This window comes from Mixophyes fleayi, chromosome 2, assembly GCF_038048845.1.
Source record: "Mixophyes fleayi isolate aMixFle1 chromosome 2, aMixFle1.hap1, whole genome shotgun sequence".
NCBI lineage: Eukaryota > Metazoa > Chordata > Amphibia > Anura > Limnodynastidae > Mixophyes > Mixophyes fleayi.
In genome coordinates this window covers 355507188-355528956 of record NC_134403.1, presented here as the reverse complement: position 1 = coordinate 355528956, position 21769 = coordinate 355507188, and the positions used below count along the sequence as shown (strand labels likewise).

General features: G+C 40.4%; 1 protein-coding gene across 2 annotated transcripts in view; it reads left to right on the top strand.

Annotated features, from left to right (window-relative positions):
• Positions 1-21769, top strand: part of TIAM1 (TIAM Rac1 associated GEF 1) — a 225817-nt gene that overhangs the window by 41214 nt on the left and 162834 nt on the right. Inside the window, exon 2 of one of the 2 annotated variants that reach the window (XM_075197149.1) lies at positions 7188-7229. The exons of the other annotated variant lie outside the window; for it this stretch is intronic. The gene's annotated coding sequence lies outside the window, so the exon portion shown is untranslated. The remainder of the gene's footprint in view (positions 1-7187; positions 7230-21769) is intronic. 2 annotated transcript variants of the gene reach the window in all.

Genomic DNA, 21769 nt, shown 5'->3' with positions numbered 1-21769 from the left:
AAGACCAACACGCTGGGTCCAGGCCAGAGAGGGCGTCACTAGAGGTCCAACACTCACAGGTAAGTAGTCTAATTATGCAGTATGACGATGCGGCGTGTGGGAACATTTAAATAGGCAGACCAGAACAATTGGCTAAAACCACCCTGTAGAGGCACTAAAACATTACTGCACTATGTTTATATACCCCCCAAATAACAATAATAGTGTGTGTGTGTGTGTATATGTATATGTGTGTGTATATGTGTGTGTATGTGTATGTATATATATATATATATATATATATATATATATATATATATATATATATATATATATATATATATATATATATATATATATATATATATATATATATATATATAGAGAGAGAGAGAGAGATATATGCACAGTTAACAATGCAGAAACATTCAACAGAGAAAGTGAGTGGTCTGTAGACAGCGCGATTATCTGTAATGTCTTTATTACCAGTAACCAGTCACATGTCGGCCCTCGTCCTTATTGTGTAATTTGAATGGAATTTCCACCTTCAGATGAATTTAATAATGTATTGCCATATACACATCATACTGTAACTTCTACTGAATGCCTACGTACATCTCTAACTTCCTTCTGTGTCTAGCAGCTCAGTTTTATAATAGTGGTTTGTCTACACTGCTCTGGGATATCACACAACCCTGCTTTGCTCTGTAATAAATAGCATTGTATCCAGATTTCTTTCATATCTCAGGGCAAGGGAAACAAAGAGCTGTCTGATGAATACATGTGTAGCTCACAGGTGTCGGCCTTTCTGCATGTTCTTATCTCTCTAATTGTCACTTTCCTGTGGCTGCACTTGGCGCACACAGCCCGATTGTGTAGGAAATGCCAGAGGAGAGCTGTAACTTCACGGGAGTTCTGTGTTTTAGGTCACTATCATAATAAGATTTAAATTGCAAATGTTTCACAGTAGACGTTCAGCACTAAATGCATTTTACATTCCCCACCGTGGGGCCAGAAGTTGTTTAGTTGGACGCGTGTACAATATAGGGAGTAAAAATAACAAACCTAATCCTGGGCAGAGTTTATCTAGAATGCAGCTGACAATGGTTTTTATATATATACGTTGTGATAGAACCAAGCCTGCATTATTCATGTCAAATGAACATATGGAGATTCTCTAGCGGGGTGGGGTAGAGAAAAAATACTGCATTCACCCAAATTGATCTGAAAGGTTCATAAGACAGTTTAAAGAAGCCCATTAGTACTATGTACTGAAAACATTTTTTTTTTAATAGTATTTAAAAAGCCTTTACTTTTATTTTTGACTTATTTTAGCGTAACATGATGATAAATATAGGTTTACACATATCTGGTTTATAGATGCCATGTTTTTACTAATAGGTGATAATGGACATAACGGGTATAAAATGACAGTTCACCCATGTTATGACGTTATTTCACCAGTATTGATTCCTTAATAATCTGACGCCATGTGATGATTTGATACTGGACGCTCAGCGTGTGGTCTGGTTAGCTGAATGAGATGTTGATGTGAGGGGTGATGAAATGGAATCGCTTACGGAAGAGTGTAGCATCCACTGTAGCTCTTAAATGTTGTCCTATGAATGAAGCGGTTTCCTAGATCTCACATGGTCATCCGGTGTCTGTTCGTACCACGCTGCTTACCAGGCTATAGAAAGGGTAATCGAAGGTGTGCTGCTGTTTTTGAACGAGATGTAATACAGAAATATAGAAGCAGCAGGTGACTCATTGTATAGGGCAGGGATGTCCAACTGGTGGGCCCTAAACATCCTCCTAAAATTCTTGTGGCCCCTGAATGCTCCCAAGACACTGGCAGGTGACCGTTAAGTGGCGAGTCCGCCGATCTCTGGTCTCTCTGCATTTTCCACGCGTTGACGTTAGTCTCTGGCCAGTCCAAATCACAGAACGCACTGTGCTTTATAATTACAATTTGATTTAATTTACAATTCTCAGTTATGTTTTTGCTTAATGCTGAAATACAAATCCAATATTTATTTAGAAAAACAAAACAAAACATTTTGCTATGTGACTTTGTTGGATAAAAGCAAACCTTGAAATAATCATCCCTCATCCCTCTTGTGTGCTGTCGGGGTACCCTGCTCCTTCCACTATCAAATTTTTAGTCTGTGGCTTGTTTCCATTCCCTTTCTCACATCATGATTGTGCTCTTGTCATAGACAACCCTGCCCTCACTAACATAGTCACACAAGTGACAGGTCGGTCCCTCCCACAAGGTCATCACATTACTGTACTGAAATACTCTGTGCTGTTGTGAACATTCCAATGATCTGATTGGTTAGTGATTTTTTTTTTTTTTCATTCAAATGGTTTCAGTTGCCAATTACAAACGGATATATTAAAAGTAATTTACACAATTGCAAAACGTGTTTGTCCACGCATGCATAACTACACACCACCAGTCTGGTTTTTCGCGCTGCCTACTTTTATAATGAGGGTTTAGCTACAATTGTACTTGATGAGGGGAAAAAAGTAGTAAAAAAACCCCAATAAAAATCAACTTAGAGTCCATTGTAAAACCGCTTTCCATAATTTAAAACTTTTTCCTTTACATACTAATACTATCATCTTAAGTTAATAATTTATTACATGTGTATTTGAATGTTTTTGCTGAAATGTGCCTAAAATGGAGTATCCTGTAAAAGCGTAATTAATAGGTGCAAAGGGCATCGCACTAAATGTATAACAAGACTCCAGATTAATGGCATCTGTATAGTTCAAGTTCTTTTGCTGGAAGTAAAATGCTCTGCAGCCCCCAGCAAATCACTGAACGCCCCCCCATAAATGTGCCTTCTCCGGTACTTCACTCTCATTTATATCTTATCCTGCAAATCTGACCCTTTTTTACATGTTTGCATTCATATGCCAAAGCCAGTAAGGAACTCTTCTGTCCCGTTCAGTTTCTCCTATCTGATAATACAGCATTTTGCAGTTCTGTGTGTGCAGGATGCTGCCCTGCAATTCACTCTCTTCCTTCATCATCATCACCATTTATTTATATAGCGCCACTAATTCCGCAGCGCTGTACAGAGAACTCATTCATATCAGTCCCTGCCCCATTGGAGCTTATACTCTAAATTACCTAACACACACACACACAGGGTCATTTTTGACCAATTAACCTACTAGTATGTTTTTGGAGTGTGGGAGGAAACCGGAGCACCCAGAGGAAACCCACGCTAACACGGGGAGAACATACAAACTCCACACAGATAAGGCCATGGTCAGGAAATTAACTCATGACCACAGTGCTATAAGGCAGAAGTGCTAACCACTGAGCCACCGGTAAAAATAGGTAGATTTGTGCAAAAATGCTCATCTGATGTCTAAAAACGGCATTTGTGCTAAACCTTTGCACGTTCATATATGATCTTTTTATATATATTTTTTGCTTGACCAGTTAGGAACGCAATGTTATATGGTGTTCTAGGGATGGTAGATTATGCTTTGTATCTTGCCTTAAAAAATAAATCATTTAGATTGGGCCAAGAAAGAGGGCAACTAAGTATGGACCTGTTTTCTGTGTGATATTACGGCACAGGTCATTGTAATTACTTCCAGGTGCTATAATCGCCAAACCATTTTAATTTGAAAATTAGGATTTGGATTCCGAAGGCTAATTGGCAGAACTATCCAGTATTTGGATGAATGTGGCACATCCCTCTATGTTATTTGGTCCAGCTTTAGTCAGACTAGCAGATACCTGTTGCTATTTGACAGTCGGGCTGGAGGTACAGAGTACATGGGCAATCAAGGCAGGTGTTAATTTTGGACTGCGAGGTGATGCTTTGATATTTACATTTGTGCATCTTTTGCAAAACGTATAAACCTCCTATTTAAGCCATAATTGATGATCTGGCTTGATGTGTATATTAATAAAATAAAAATCTGCCCCCTGCAGGTGAAGTGTGAGCTGAGCAGACACCATTAATCTCAGTCCTGGAACATAAATAAACAAGAGCGACAAAGCCTTGCAGCTCTCCTGTCTACTTACTTTTAACGGGGTTGGAACAGGTTTTCCTGTGTATTAGATAATTATGCATTTTATGTTCTTCATTTTCGCTCCTCACGGTGGCGATCGATGATGTAGAGGAATCTTTATTGATTCAGGATTCAGCGATGCAAACTATAAATTATGATAGAAGTGAATATTTATAACTCTGCCTTCTGGAAAATGTACAACACATGGATAATGAGCCTGAGAACACTTTAACCTCAAGCACAAGAATCATTGTTGTTTTATTTATATAGGGCTAATCCTATAACCCTTGTCTGGATCGAACTCACAACCCCAGCGCTGTGAGGCAGCAAGGCTAACCACTGTGCCACAGTGCTGCACTAATTGGACAGGTTAACTTTAGCCATGCCCTTATCGATTTTGCCTTTTCTGGTCCATATTTTCCATAAATGTAATTCTTTATTACCTCTCCCCACTCCTCTGTGTTGACAATAGTAGAAGAAGGTTTTTTTTCTTCCCCCAAAAATCACTATTCGTTTTCTGAAGTGCTCAATGTGAGTAATTGGAGTTTCCATATCGGTGTATATTGGACAAGCTCTACACCATACTTGCCAACATTTAATATTTGGCTTCCGGGAGCTGCCGGGGGGAGGCGGGCATGCAGGGGGCAAGGCTTGTAAAATCGCGTAATTTTTGCCCCGCCCCCCCGTTACGTAATGGCGCAAAACGCTGCGATTCCTGGTGAATCGCAGCATTTGAACCGAATTCTGCCCACTTCATTAGGAAGTGGGCAGATCAGGGAGATTGCCACACTCTCCCGGGAGTCTCACGCGAAATGCGGTAGTCTCCCGGACATTCCGGGAGAGTTGGCAAGTATGCTCTACACATGCTGTGGAGAAAAAATCACGCAGTGATGTTGGTGAGGACTATATAGAAAATTTGAAGGAATCGTGCAATACAGCAACAAATGTGGAGTGTGTCGTGTTTTGTGTTGGTTGTTTTTTTTATTTCAAACCACCCCTCCCGCATAGGTTTCATGGATATTTTGAATGTGACTCAGGGAACTAATGTTCTATCCCAGCGACTGTTTTCTGTTGCTTCACACTTCTTTCACCCTGGGAACTTGCATTCTAGAAAAGGAGAATTTTAGTTCAGTGGTTTCTACTATTTTACTATTTCCACGTTCATATTACATAGTGGTTTTCTGCTTTTGCTCAAGCCTGTGAAGTATCTGGTTGTTTTCTAATTATATTGCATTATGGAAACATGGCCAATAAAATCTAGGTCACTTGCTCGCAGCCTGCTCATTTCATGTGGGGGAATAGTAAACTTGCTGTGCACTCGGTGCGGCTAATCCAGAGCAATTTCTTGTTTTTTGTTCATTTTGATAGTTATTGTTCTGTGGAATGTTGCAGATTACAAGCTCCCACTGGGTATAATTTTACCCCATGTTGCTTATCAACACGTCCGTTCTCATGTGAGATTGTACAGAAGGCCTAGAATGTGCCAGATTCCGGAACTCTACTTTCTAAGATGTTTCTAGATTTAATTTTTATTTATTTATGTAGCACTGAGGCTAATTTCAGTGACGAGTTATTCATTGTGTCTTGGACAGAAGACAACCATCCTTTCTAACAATCTGCATTGTCCATAACTAGTATACAGCCCAATGTAAAGAAAGATGTTGAGTTGGAGTGAAAAAGCCAAGTCGTACGAGTCCGTCTGAACTAGTGGCCGGCCGCTTTATTTTAGTCTATAAATCTGTACAGAACGTACAAAGCCAATCACTTCTGATAATGAAGCTTTGAGAACGGCTACTTCTTACTATTCCAATTACAGATTGAAACACAATTAGAATCTCTACTTTGTACATGGCCTTTTAGACATGGCTGCTTTCAGCAAAGTGATGGGACATATACAATGGTAGTTTTCTCTGCCTTTTTAGGTGCTTCAGTCTTAAAGCATTGATTATATAGAAGAACTTGCTTGTAATCAATTTATTGAGTAGAAGCAAAATATCACATTAGTTATCCAATAACATCCCCAAACTATTGTTTCTCCTCTGCGTTGCATTAATACCTGGGTATATCAATGTAGATGGCAAAGTGTATGATCGAGCACAAGTCTAGGGAACCTTGTTTTAAAATTTTGGGGGTTCTTCTGAAAACCTAAGAAAAATGTTGTCCGGCGCTCACAAACAAACAATATATATAAATCACTGTGTGTCAGCATATACATAAAGGAGAATTTTGTGCACGACATAGCTATACTGGGGTTAAGCTCATCTGCTAACATCAAGGCATCTCCTGTAGGCGAATCCCTCCCTAGCCAGTGAAACAAATATATATTCGGGGTGTCACATTTAAAACCTTCCCTGAATCTCCGCTTTCTAAAGCATGCAGCAGCTGGAGGGAGTGGTCAACTCCCAGAAAAACCAACTAGTAATTAGTGAAAGAGAAAAAGATGCGCATCTTTAAATTAACGAAATGTGTACAAGTGAATAAAATCATTCGAGACGGCAGAGGAGGACAAATGAGACCAATGTGGAAGTGCAAACAAAAGAAAATCTTCTGAAAACCTAAAATTTTTCTAAGTCACAAACAAAACAATAAATAGAACATTGTGCTACTTTGGTACTCTTTGACATTCAGAACTGTTATCCAATGTTCTATTATTCACTCACAGAATTATCGCTATTTGTGGCATTATAGTAGTGCATACTTGCCAACTTATTGCAAGTATGATTCGGGAGCAGGTCGGCATAGAGGGGGCGGGGCTTTGAAAATTGCATCATTTTAGCCCCACCCCTGCAACGTAATGACGCAAACGCGTAATTTTACAGCGGGGGGCAGTGCCAAATGCCGCCATTCACGGTGAATTTAATTCTGCCCACTTCACTAGGAAGTGGGCAGATGCGGGAGACTGTCATACTCTCCCGGGACTCCGCGAGACCCACCCAGAATTCGGGAGTCTCCCAGACATTCCGGGAGAGTTGGCAGGTATGTAGTAGTAAGTCTTACAGCGTCCCATTTAGAAGGCCAGTAGTTGCAGAATTGTCACACAGAGCAATGGAACACTACTGTATAAACTGCAAGGCCATAGACTTTATATATTGTAGGTTGAATGTCTCATTTCAAATGGTTTCTTTGATTGACCATAGACATTACCTATTTTTTTGTTTTCTTTTTAGGTGGTGTGACCGCAATATAAACTAATGAAGTCCATTCAACGGGTATGTAATTTCCTTATCATATAAAGAAAATATCCACCAAACATCTCGTTTTTTGTCAGACCGCCAGTTTTGTGTTCTTACACATTCATTTTCCCATAGGTCATCGTTATACTTTACATTGGTACTTTATCCACATTATTATGTGCTAATATAATAAAATGGCCATTACTCACCCTGCTTAAGTTTTAAGCAGACTCGGAGCCCCGTTCATTCCTCTTTGTGATCAAAGCACTTGTAAAATGCAATTAATGGTATTAATAAACTGGTTTTGTGCAGGGGTTGAATTTCAGTTCACTGACGAGATGCTGTCAGGGATAAGCACAGAAGTCTTGAAATATTCAGCCAAGTTCTGAAGTCTCTGAGAAATACCTCTCAATGCTGATGTTAAAGTTTTCTTGGCTGTTCCCCAGGATGGTGTAATGTCGCGTTGCAGTTAGTGCTGTTCGAGGTATTGTGCGGAGAGCCTGTATAACCCCAGAACTGGAGTAGTTGTCAGAGACAGGGATTGCTAGTGCAGGGCAGGGTCTGAACTTGGTCATGGGAAGAGGTAGCTTAGGTGGTGCAGCATTGAACGCACTTAAAGCTGCAGCATGCTGCAGCACAGCCGGATGGGCAGATTCACCGTATGTGACCAAAAATCGAGTGCGATGCCGGAGAATGCTCCAGTCATCTGATCATTGTTGGGATTTTCTAGGAATCCAGGATGACATGGCAGTCACTTGGTATGGTTGGCAGATGACGGCACACCCAGACAGTCGTTGACATTTGCCAACTACACCACCAGGACTGCCATGTCCTCCAACTGCTTTGTCTGAGAGCTAAATGCGTGGGTAATGCCCAGTTTGACCATCCATGCTTTTGGCCAGTTTTGAAATTTGCCCTTGTGCAGAGTGACGGGATCAGCCTATGTGTGGCCAACATAAGCCTCGGTGAGCTGCCCCATACTGAAGGTTTAAAAAAACACAATCACAGTCGACTTAATTATAGTGAAGCAAAGAAATATTAAAAAATTGCGCCTCCTAGAGGAGTTTGCTTTGTTTGCACCTAGAAACTGCCCAAAACACATTCAGTTTCTTCCTTGACTTAGAGAAGCAGAATACAGGGTTTTCTTAACTGCTGTGCACAGAACAAACGCAGGCAGCAATTGTTTATTTTGTCCCTTGATACCAGAGTATGTTGTGATGTTACTCTTATTTTGTATAGAACAGATATGCTGCCAAGATTGAACAGTCATCGTATTGAACAGTAAAAATGTAAAAGATTTGGGGGAAGCTGTTGCTATCTCATGTGGTTACGACTTGTACAGATCCCAACCACAGCCTGAAATATGCATCATTGATCCCTATTGTAAACAGAATGTGTATGTACATGTGGAAATCGCACTAGACAGAACCTAAATTCTGCTTTTGCTTACTTTGTTCCTGTTCTTTAAACAATCGATGGGGATCTTTTGCTAAAATCTTAATTCAGGTGCAAAATTTACACTGAACCAAAATAACCAATCCGCAAATATTTATCTGCCTATTACAAGTTAGGTAACAATTGGCTGCTGTGATAATGGGGTTACAATGCAATGCTGGACAGTCCGGCTGCTTGTGATACAAAAGCAAATCTTGCATTCTCCCCCGTTGCTCTGTTGCACACTTGGGTCCTTCTCCATTAAACCTCACCCTTACACTGGTGAGACCCTTTACAAGGCAATTGCAGTGTTATCTTGTACAGTGGTATTTTCCGTGCTGCCGCTCATTCTCAGTGCATGTTGCTCGGCAGTGATGCACATTTAATGCGACAGCCTTTCCTGACAACACACTGATCTCGCTAATAATGCGACGCCAGAGGCTTTAAAACAGATGCGGATGTTACCTTCAATAACTGGGCTTCTGACAATTCACCTACGTGATGTTAAATCGTTCACTCTTTGTGTATACTGCAGATTGAGAGAGAAATATTTCCCCAATCTCCCTTTTTTATGTGTCTCCGAGCGGTGATACCAGCTGGAATGTATAGAGACATTGAGTGTAACCAGATAACTGACAGAGTTCTATCAGGATTCAATTCGTTTAGGGAGTCGTCAGTGGTACCTGCTTATCTCCTATGTGTGTTGTGAATATTGTGATGTATGCTTATAACTATGTATTTTGTGTGCATTAAGAAGTTGCTCTCTGTTAGATGCCATGTTTCTGAGAAGAGCAGTCTCTCCTAACAAATCACTGGCCTGGATCGATAAATACTGTCTAAGTCGTATAATTGGATGAACGAAAGTATATTGGTTAATATTGTTTCACCGTGCGATTGCGATCAGCACGGCGCGATCGCACGATAAAATATACGCACACATATATTTGCACTCCCACATTCATTCATATATATTTCATATTTATAATGGTTCCATTCCACAGTGATTTATGAGCAGACGGTATTTAGCTTATAGTTATATATATTAAGGTGATATGTACACTTTAGTGAAATCAAAGGTTCATGTCATGTTTAGTATCATTTTAATCCCCTATTCATCAGCAGTTGTCTGGTTCATTCGCCGAAGAGATCGCACATTGCATACTCTATTTAGCGATGTTAGAGAATAAATGTTTAAAGTGATACTGACTGTATAATGCAAACAGACTAGTTGAAACTGGATTCTTGGCGGGAAAATCGGAGCACATCCCCTGGAGAGTTGACCCCCACCTTTGGGATATTTTGGTTTGAACTAGCCTATGACCTCCATTACACTGGACCCTCCTGAAGCCTGGACCTATAGAAGCAAGCCACATCATTTGTATCGTTTTCTCTGTAACACTGAGTGTATCCAATACAGCTTCGCTGGGACCAGTTTCAGTCATCTCTGACCACAGTCTTCTGGGCTGAAGTACTGTAGCTGGTACCAGCGGGGCGCGGCAGTATGTATGTATTTGGTATCAGCTGTACTGTATTATAATTATGTATTGAACTGCTAAACTTTTTTGCTTTTGCTAAATAAATCGATTGTGCTTTGGACCCACAAGAAATCGCTTAGACAATGCTTATTGGAAAACGATAGGATTACTTTAATGATACATTGCCCTGTTAGAGTTTATATAGACTTAAGAACAAAGAGGTTCAGCTATCCTATATTTATTTACTTTCAGGACATACAGAACAATGACTCTGAGATGCTATATTATGGCAACCACCTGTCGGCAATAGCCCAGATTGTAGAACTGACCCAAGCCGGTATAAAACAGCCACTTACCACTTTATGTATGAACAGATGGCTTTTGCATAGAGTGTGTAAAGTAAGTTTAAAAAAATAAATAAAAAAAATTAAAATAAGAAATTCTACATTAAAGGGAAAATCTAACCTATTAGTAAGTGGGGTTTGATTTTTCTGTAAAAGTTAAGTGAAACATATGGTCATAAGGGATTTATTACATAGAAACGTATGTACTTTGCACAGGAGCTGTCATATGGTTTCCTTTACTGTGGTAACAGGAATTATAAATAAAAGACAGATTCGGTAACATGGTGCCAAGCAACCTATTAATCGGGAGATTACTGGCTTGGTATTCCCTAGTCGAAACACATGGCAGCGATAGAAACGCTCTTACAGAGCTCGTGTAGTGTTGGCTATTGCCACATTGGAGCAGAATAACCTTTATCATGGGGGAAACGGCAGAAAGGAACGTGTCGAGTAGGCGTTCCGTGGCGATGCATGGTTGGACCGTAGCCTTTGCTGTACCATGTGTTTTCATTATTCAGACCAACTAAATGGCGTATTATAGAGCAACATCTTACCGCTGGCCTTAATCGTTATACAGTGCCGATAATGATGGTAATCTTGGGGTCATTATAGGAAATGTTGGTAAATTTGGTTGGAAGATGACAGCTCACCGATCCTGGTGATGCTAGAAGTGATGCAGCTGTTCATTGCTGTACGGCAGCTTATAGGCTAACTAATGTCAGAGATTATAGGGTATTCAGTTTTCCCACCTCAATAAGATCTACTTGCTGACTAATCACTGGCTACAATCTCTCTAACAGGGCGTATCGTGTACTCTTCCTGCAGAGTCCATTCAAATGCTGTACTTAGTGTGTCTATGGCTTCAACATGCTCATTTTCATATTTATGGGGGTTTTGCCCCCATGAATAAAGAGCTATGGAAAATTATACTTTGTTTAAAGCCCCTTCCCCAAGCCAGAACCCTGGGGGCTTCTACATGCTGATTTTACCCTTGGCTGCGAGAAAAACAGAGGAGCTCAGGAGAAACGTCTGCACGGGGCTCCTACTTGGTCTAGGGGTCACTTTAGGAACATATTCTCCTAGGCGATAGTGTGGATAATTCTGACATTTGAGATCCTTTTTAGTTCCTTGTTGGTTCTCCTCCACTGGGGCTGCAGTTGGTTCATACCAACATTCTCACCCCATTTATGTTGACAGAGTGGTTTTAACAATGTCATTCATTTGGTGGAAACCGTTAAAGATACTCATGTTATTTTCCGAGCAAGTTTGCTGGCTGAATACAATTTTGGAAGTGAATTTAAGATACTATGAACTATGGTCTTGTGATATCATGGGGGATGGAGGAACAAGAACTGTGGACTGTGGACAGGTCCTGAGCCATCTTGAAAACGGTGACGGGAGGGTTAAGTAATCTGTGATGGGCGCCGCGTGAAAGGTCATTAATAAAAAAAAATGCCTAGCGCTAGGGAGTGTAAAAATGTATTTTAAATGTGAAATGTATATGTGTAGGCGCTGCAGCAACGGTAAAGAACCGGCGCTCAGCGTTGAAGGGGTTAGCTCCCGGTGCTAGGCGTCCCTGGAAGTCAGTTTGGGTGGGAGATTTAAAAGATAAATCTCCCTCCCCAGACACAGAGGTACCAGGGGAGGAGAGTGGGCTGAGTCCCCCTATCCCTGGTAGCTCGTGGACAGGGGGGGGGGGGGGGAGAAGTATACTCCCTCTGCCACTAGCAGTGATGTTAAAGGTGTTAAACCTCTCTGGGCTGATTCACGTGCAGGCTGCATGAATCAGCCCAGATTGGTTAAAGGGACAGGAGGACGGATTACCTCCTGCTAAGACAATTCTCCAGATGTGTATAAAAACAGCACTGTTTTGTATTAAAAGTTGTTCTTGTTTCATCTGATCTGATCACTGGTGCCTTCAACCAGTGTAAGAGCAAATAAACATCATTTGCTTCAAAGACCTGCTTGGTAACTTCTCTATGCTGATGCCTGTGACCTACAGATTAGACCCAACTCTAATCCGTTCCCGGCTGTTCTGAGATTTGGACCCAGCATCCAGTTCCACCGCTCTGCCCGCTATCCAGCAGCTCTGGCCAGTGTGATAGGTCAGGGGGATCCATCCACAGCAACCTGATCCATAGGAAGAGGTCACACAACTGGGTACACTCGCAGCGTCCGTTACCCCGAAGGAACCCGGTTCTGGATGCCTGTAAGGAGTCCGGTGGTGGCAGTATTTGTACGCCCCTCCTACTGCGGTTAGAGGGCGTTTGCCACCGTTCCCTTTCGGTATCCCAAAGTAAGCCCAGCCGGTTCCCAGCAACAACAGACAGGGTGGCATAGGCGGTCCATCCTGTCACAAGAACCATGGCAAATCTTATAAATGACGAGCAGGAATTTCGCAGACTGAACCAATATCCATGCTATCAATTTGCTGGAACTTGTGAAATCACTTGATGGACACTAGTTTGGGTTTTGATTGACTGCACACTTATGAATATTGGGTTCAGCCCTCCAAATGTCTCCTGTGTGTGGGTAGAGAGTATATGAAGTAATATATATATATATATATATATATATATATATATATATATATATATATATATATATATATATATATATATATAATTTGTGGAAGTAGTTCAGAAACCCAATGTTGTCCTTCTCCTGAATGTGACTTTATGTACCCCTGGTTGTCTAGCATACCTCAGCCACCCTTCTGTATCCTGGGCGCCACCAAGTCACTGCTAATATTTTTCTTTGTGTTTTTGTTCCTGGTGCCCTGAGAGTTCTGTGGGGAACTTTTATATATTGGAGCGGGAGGGACATAAATATAATGGAATGTTGTAACACCTTTCAGGAGAACACAGTAACTTTTCATTCTCCCATCCATCCATGTTGTAAGATTGCACAGAGCTCCTTGTATAAGCGGCTCACAAAGACCTGCTTTCTCCTACCTCCTCTGGCCGTTAAACCAGAATATCTGAACGGTGGAAACTTAACGGTCTGCTCGAGACACAAAACAGCTATGGTTAAACAGACCGGCCCTCCCTTACAGTAACCCCTGGTCTCAGGGGTAATAAACTGTGTTTTAATGGATTTATAGAGTATTACACAAAATGTGGAGGTTTTCATAGAAAAGCTAATGCATAAATCAGCTATTTTTTACATCGTTTTAAAATGCTCTGTGTATCGTAGCTGTGTAGGGGTTTAATTGAAGTTGTATTATCCCCCTGCTGAAACATCTGTGAGCTGTGTCTGAGCCAGTTCCTTCCATATAGAGGGAATAGGATACTTTGCATCATGTGTATTTTAAAAGTAACTTATATAAGTGGAAACCACTAGGAAGAGGAGCTTACAGGTGTCTGAGCTGTGTGTGTTGTGGTGGAATACAGCGGCTGCACTCCCAACCTGTGAAAATCCTAAATGTGTTGTCTTTTATGAAAGTACAATTACTGTTGGAAACATATTTTCAATGGTCCGTTGCTTCATGTATAACATTGATTCGTGAATATACCATGCAACCTTACCCTTTAAAGGCTGTAAGCTTTAAATTCAATAATAACTGGAGCAGCAAACTAAACTGTGGAATAATCTTTGGCAGATTGCTCGCTGGGTTGGAATTTCCCATTATATTAATGGACCACCCTGATACCAATGAAATATGAGTGTCTGCGGCAACAGTGAAGCATGGTGGAGGGTCCTTGCAAGTTTGGGGCTGCATTTAAAGCAAATGGAGTTGGCGACTTGGTCAGGATTAATGGTGTCCTCAATGCTGAGAAATCTAGGCAGGTACTTATCCATCATACATTACCATCAGGGAGGCATCTGATTAGCTCCAACTTTATTCTGCAGCAGGACAAGGACCTCAAACATACAGCCAATGTCATTAAGAACTATCTTCAGTGTATAAAAGAACAAGGAGTCTTGGAAGTGATGATATGGCCCCCACAGAGCCCCGATCTCACCATCATCGAGTCTGTCTGGGGTTACATGAAGAGACAGAAGGATTTGAACAAGCTGCATCCACAGAAGGTCTGTGGTTAGGTCTCCAAGATGTGTGGAACAACCTCCCTGCCGAGTTCCTTCAACAACTGTGTGCAAGTGTACCTAGAAAAACTGATGCTGGTTTAAAGGGTGGGCACACCAAATATTGATTTGCTTTAGATTTCTCTTCTGTGCATTCACTTTTCATTTTGTTTACTTGATAAAAATAAACTATTAACACTCCTATGTTTGAAAGCATTCTTACTTTGCAGCATTTTTTTCATACCTGCCTGAAGCTTTTGCAGAGTGTGTGTGTGTGTGTGTGTATATATATATATATATATATATATATATATATATATATATATATATATATGTATGTATGTATGTATATATGTATGTATATGTGTATATATATATGTATATGTATATATATGTGTGTGTATGTATGTATGTATGTATATATATATATATATATATATGTATATATATGTGTGTGTATGTATGTGTATATATATATATATATATATATATATATATATATATATATATATATATATATTTTCTCTATCTCTGTTTCTATCTATCCATGGTTTTCAAATACTTTTTTATATTCAAGCTTGCTGACTAATTTCAGCCAGATTGGAGCAGAATAACTAGGCAATTTCCTGCGGCTTAATTGTGGAAGTGAATCGGTGTGAGAGTGGCAAGTGGGCAGATCTGCCGTTTATTAACCTTCAAACGTTGCCCAAATCCTGCTAGCCGCCCCTCAGGGGGTGTGTTTGTTCTGTTGGTTTGAGTACAGTGTTCCTATACTGTAACAAATCTCCGGCATTAAACCGAAATTGTTTTTATCCTTGTTAGAATTCCCCCATTGTGCTGGAAATGTCTTAACCTCCTGACGTAATAACAAGTGATGCAGGTTCAGGTCTCGCTGCAGTGTCGGAGCACGGTTTAGTGTAATCATCTAATCTCCATGCGGGAATCTTATCGAGGAGCAAGAGGGAGGAAACTGTGTTGGGAGATGAAAGAGAGTCTGGATTAGAAAGTGACCAGTGATGAATTTAAAGAGGGGTCAGCTGGAGAAAGGAGGAAGGTAGTGGGGGAACTGAATGGGTCAAGAAAGCAAAAATGTCTTAATCAGTTGAATTCTCTAATGTGCATTCACTTTTCATTTTGTTTACTTGATAAAAATAAACTATTAACACTCCTATGTTTAAAAGCATTCTTACTTTGCAGCTTTTTTTTCATACCTGTGTGTGTGTGTGTGTGTGTATATGTATATATATGTGTATATATATATATATATATATATATATATATATATATATATATATATATATATATATATATATATAGAGAGAGAGAGAGAGATATAGAGATCCACACAATCCTACCAGATCACTTGTAATAATGTAACGGAAATACATATGGGGCAGCACGGTGGCTCAGTGGGTAGCACTTCTACCTCACAGCACTGTGGTCATGAGTTCAGTTCCTGACCATGGCCTTATCTGTGTGTAGTTTGTATGTTCTCCCCGTGTTTGCGTGCGTTTCCTCCCACATTCCAAAAAACATACTAGTAGACGAAGGTCAATTTAATAGCGGACAATTAACCTATCTTGTGTGTCTGTGTGTGTATGTTAGGGGATTTGGACTGTACAATTACGTGGGTATATTTTGTAGCTTATAAAGTGCCTTTTAGGAATTTTTTTTCATTTGTACCGTGTCTCGTGGAATTGCTGTATTTATGAAAAAATATTTTCATACGCTGTAATAGCAACATCTCCTCCTCTATGCTAAGTAAGCATGTAAGGAATGTTTGTTTTTGTTTTTTTTTCCCCCTCATTTTGTAACGTTCTTTTTTTTTTTGGACGTTTGGCCAGTACGGGGGCTGTCTACTAGCATAAGTGACTGTTATGATTGCCACAACCTTAAAGTTCAACCATACAACCAGCAGCATCCATTTTCATTTTGTTTGACTATCAAGGGTGCCTGTTGGTGTAGCAGATGACCACACCACCAGATAAAGAGATTATTTGCCGACTGGAATTTTGAACATGCGTTAAAATGATTGGATGCTTCTCAGTCGTACAGCCAGGTAAGTCCCCTGACCAGTGACTGTGAGTACCTACTACCCAACCACTAATAGCTCCTAACATGCTCTGCTTGTCACTGACTCTGTTATGGGGAACTACAGACCTGATGGGGCTGAAATGTAGGTCTAATTTTATCCTGAAAAGCTACAATCTGTCGCTGGAGTTGGCATGAATGAGCCACAATATGCTTATGAAGGGGGGGATTTGTGACAAATTTTAAAAGTGGGAACAGATGTAGAGTTGAGAGGCGTGTGCTAGCTCGACTCTAAATCAGTGTAAAAATAATGCTGTCCGGTATTTGTGCGCTACATGCAAAAGCTGCCAGTATTATGGGCAGCACGGTGGTTCAGTGGTTAGCACTTCTCCCTTACAGCACTGGGGTCATGAGTTTAATTCCCGACCATGACCATATCTCTGTGGAGTTTGTATGTTATCCCCGTGTTTGTGTGGGTTTTCTCAGGGTGCTCTGGTTTCCTCCCACACTCCAAAAGCATACTGGTAGGTTAATTGGCTGCTAACAAATTGGCCCTAATCTCTCTCTCTCTGTCTGTGTGTGTATGTTAGGGAATTTAGACTGTAAGCTCCAATGGGGCAGGTACTGAAGTGAGTGAGTTCTCTGTACAGCGCTGCGGAATTAGTGGCGCTATATAAATAGATGAGGATGATTATGATTATCCCTGCAGGCAAAAAAATATCTGCATTTATACTCATTGCAGTGTAAGATTTTTTGCCCAAGTGGGATTTGTTCCGAACTTTAAATGAGGCCCTTTAGGTCTAATGCACAGAAATTAGATTTAATTTAAACTCTCTACTTCCATTATGTATTTGTTATATCCGGGTTTGTGACCTGCTTATTGCAGTGTCAGGCTGGTGTAGAGGGAACCTGGGCTTGTTACATGTGATGTTAATTAGGGATTTCCCTCCATCAAAGTGGGGCCTTGGCTGATTGGTGAACAGCGCAGCATCATAAGATGATAGGGGGTTAAAGGCCAAGTGTCTGTGACCAGGATTTAACGTCTGATAATCCTCTTAACTTGGAGACTTCAAAAATATCGTCTATCTCACAAAATGAATGCTTTCATGTCTGCTGATGTGCGAGATAGTAACCACTGAAAGACGTTTATTGTTACAGTACAATCACAATGTCATGTGGAAGAGGGTTTTTTTTTTTTTTTTTTATTATATCATTTCTTGTTTTTCCAAGTGTAACAATTTTGTTGTAAGTAATGTTGTAAAACACCCTTTATTACAAAAAAAATGTAATATGTAGATTGATATCAAACCCTTATCGGGATTTAGCAGAAATATTTCTAGACTGAAAGAGATGCTCATACAGGACCACTGCACTCGCTGTATGTGCCCCTAATTAACCTTCAACTATTCCTCCTCAGCGAAGCATCTGCTGGCAGCCAGTAGAACTGGGTACCAACGTTTTGAACTTGGATGCTATTTAGAGAGGTAAATGTAATGGTTCCCAGAACATGCATTGTGAGGAACTTCCAAAAAGAAGATGGGGGGCATGATTCTGTAACCAGGTCACATTAATAATAATAATATTATTATTTATTATTATTATTATTATTATTATTATTATTATTATTATTATTACCTTTTATTTATAAGGATTCACAAGGGTTCCTTGCTACTTTACTTACCTGTTTTTTTCTGTTTCACGATTTGAAGCAGAAAATGGTAAGTCATGAAAACAACTTTTTGGTGCCTCTGATAACTCCACTTAATGGCTGTTAAAAGCCTGGATCTGTCCTGCAAAAACTGTGACTGTTGCATCAACAAAGATGTCTCCGTTGTATGTACCTATGCACTCTATGTAAAATGTATATGGAACGAGGGTCCCTTAGTATGTTAATGGCTTTCACAGTTGTTAACATGCTGAGATTTTTGGTTAAATTTGGCCAGTAGAGTGGTCGGCCATTGGCGTTAAGATAATGCCAGTCACACCATATGGCAAGCACGAGCGATTGCAGCGGTGGGAGGGGAGGTAGCGGAGGACTCTCATTATCCCATTAACCCTTTGGGTTCACTAAACGTTAACATGGAAGCAGAGCAGACAGCATCCAAAAGCCGCTCCTTACCTGCGACGAGCGAGGAGATGGATACTGTCCCCCTACCTGTGTACTTGCTTTTAATAGTGATTTTTAAAGTTGGTGAGTAACCGGCCTAGAGAGTGTTGCCCCCAGTCACCTCGTGCTCAGGCTCCAAAATGCTGCAATCCTCAGCTTTTAATATACTAATCTGTGTGCCACTCTCTAAAAATCCTCCTTAGATTGTAAGCACTTTGGGACAGTTCCTTCCAGTTTCCATATAGGCTGTAAGGTGCTACATACTTTGTGGCTCCATATAACTGTATACGTCTCTATTTAGGAAGTGGTTTATTTGGCTTGAACAGAACTGGTAATCTGAGACAATGCTCCACCTGTAAACAAACAAACCAGCCTTCTATATTACTGTATACTTGTGTGATTGAGCCTCTGGATGAACGCTGAGGACTCATTGAGCAGCATAAGTGTTAAATCTCCTCTTCATCACTCATGGAACCTTTGGTTGTCTGTGTCTAGTGGATTGAAGATGAAACCTCTCTGTAACAATGTATCACGTGTTTCTTCTCTCCCATCTCCGTTTTTCCCTTTGATGTATATGGAGGATGAATAATGTATGGAGTCTCGTCGTCTTGTGCCCATATAGCATGAAATCCTGAGCATACTGGCAGAACAGAATAAATGAATACAAAGTACTGTTGATGGAATTTTTTTTTTTTTTATTTATACATATTTAAATTATTTAATAAAACAAACACTACCAAATGATTAAACACAGTCTCCTCCAAACCTGTGGTGTCTTTTACAAGGAGGCTCTTGTTCCCTGATCTCCGTGCAGGACATTCTTGATGCCTGATCTTAGGCTTTGTCTTTTAATACTGGAGCAATTTTCATCTTAACAATAGTCCGGCCTTCGAGACCAAGTTGCAATTTTGCTGAACAGCTCCCTCTAGTGGACGATAAAGGAATACAATTCCGAATCAATGAATTTGGCAGAGATTTGAGAAACAAATTAAAGAATCAAGAAACAACTTGTTACTTTTGGGTTACTTCCATTATAATCCCTGCAGCAGTGTTCTTCACTTTAAGCCTTTAGACCAGCACTTATAGTATTTGTATGTGCAGTATAAGTTTAGTTTCCCTTGTATATGCCCTTTAGGTTAGTTAAGGGATCTCCTCTGCTGTTTTCTTGTCATGCTGAACCACATTGTTGGGACTGTGGCGGGCAGGCGTTGTGCTGAGTGTTTTGCGCTCAGCGCTGCGTGGAATGAGGCTCGACCACATTCTTCACACTTAACCTGAGACACCATTGTGGTTTCTATGTCAGTGTCCTCTAGCTACACAGCAGATGCAGGAACTCTCGGTGCATACTGTACAGATGCATTCATTCAGGTTGAAGAGGTTTGGAAAGTGTCACTGATCTCTATTGAGGAAATATAGAAGTTTTTAATATGTTGAAGTTGTTTAAGGGATTGTCTGATTTAGAGTGGATAATAGACATCATTGTTTTAAATAAACATGATTTTCTTTTGATGCATATGAGCAACAGTGTTTCCCTAGTAGAAGAGTGATATATTATGCTTTGTTAGTGCAAACTTTAAACAAATCCAAGGGCTCTACTTGACAATAGTTATACCAGCTGAGCGGCTATAATGTGCTTTATCGCACTCGTTTGGACAAGATAGATGTGTTTGACAAAAGAGACTTGATTAGTTTGGTAAGCTAATGTCCATAATTTTGCCTACTCTCCTGAATTGTCTGGGAGACTCTTGAATTTCGGGTAGCTCCCTCGAGGCATTTCCACTTGACCTGCTCTCTGGGATCTCTCGAAGGGGAGAGGAGTAAATTTGATCAGTAGGAGAACACTAGATTTCTTTGGAGTGTTTTTTGGGAGTTTCAAATTTTCTAGCCAAATCTGGAGGATTGGAAAACGCATATGGAGAGGAAACAAACTGGACCAAATTCAAAGAAGGGCTATAATATCAGGCATAGGGGCACATTTATCAATATTCACATAAAGTGAAAAGTAGTTTTCAATCCTTATCGCAATGATAAGGATTGAACTACTTCTCACATTTATGTACAGCCCTGCACAGAAACAGCAGTTCCGAAAAACTGCTGTTTCAGTGATAAAAAAAATCATACTTACCCCCCTCTTCGGAAGCGCTGTCTTCGGGTCTTCTCTTCACTCTTCAATTGCGCATGTCCAGTTCCAAGAACTGGACATGCGCACACAGATCCCCTCTCTGTCTCTGCAACGATAGTTGCAGAGAGAGAGCGCTGAGTGACAGGGAGGGATCATGTGATCCCTCCACACATGCGCTGTCCAGCTCTGCTCTTCGGAGCAGAGCTGACAGCATTAGATTTCTTCAATTCAGCTGGCGTACATTAACATGACAAGTTCCCGAAAAAAACGTTTTTGTTAGATTGCGGCCAGGAGCAGTCACCATTCTGTTGAATGGTGACTGCTCCCAAAAACGAAGAGGAATGCAAAGCAGCAGATGTCCATGATATCTGCTGTGATACCCCCTTAATAAATTTGCGGAGGACACTGTGGGACCTTAATGACCCGTTAAAAGCACTATCGTGCTTTATTAAATATGCCCCATAGTCCTCACTATACTGGGAATGCAGAGTGTGACACAAGTTGTTGCTGAAACAGAATCTCATCAACACACAGTTTCTGTCCTTTTGGGGCTCATCAGTGTAGGAGGTTTTTTTTGCCAAGTGCTTTTCCCCAGAACTTCTCCTAAAGAGGAGCTGTTTATTTAAAAACCGATGGGCTAAAAAAATTCTATATATTTTTCTTTGGACAGTTTAAAAGCGAGAAGACTGAAGGAAGTTACTAACGTTTAAAATATGCCAAGAGCTTGATATAATTGTTGGTGGGTATAATTCAGGGGAATAGAGGTGTTAAAACACAAGAAAAAGAATAAAAACAAACTAAAGCTTGAGCGAAACAACATTTATATCACGTTTCTTCATGCTGATAAAATTACTAGGTGGTTGCGTCCCGCTGGGCGGAAAATTGCTGCTACATAATACTGTACGTGGATATTGTCTGAAATGTCGCATCTGCTCTTACCTCTCTGTCTGTATTTTTCAGTATTGTTTTATTACTGTTTGTTCCGAATTGTACAGCTCTACGAAATTTGTTGGCGCTATATAAATAAATGATAATTA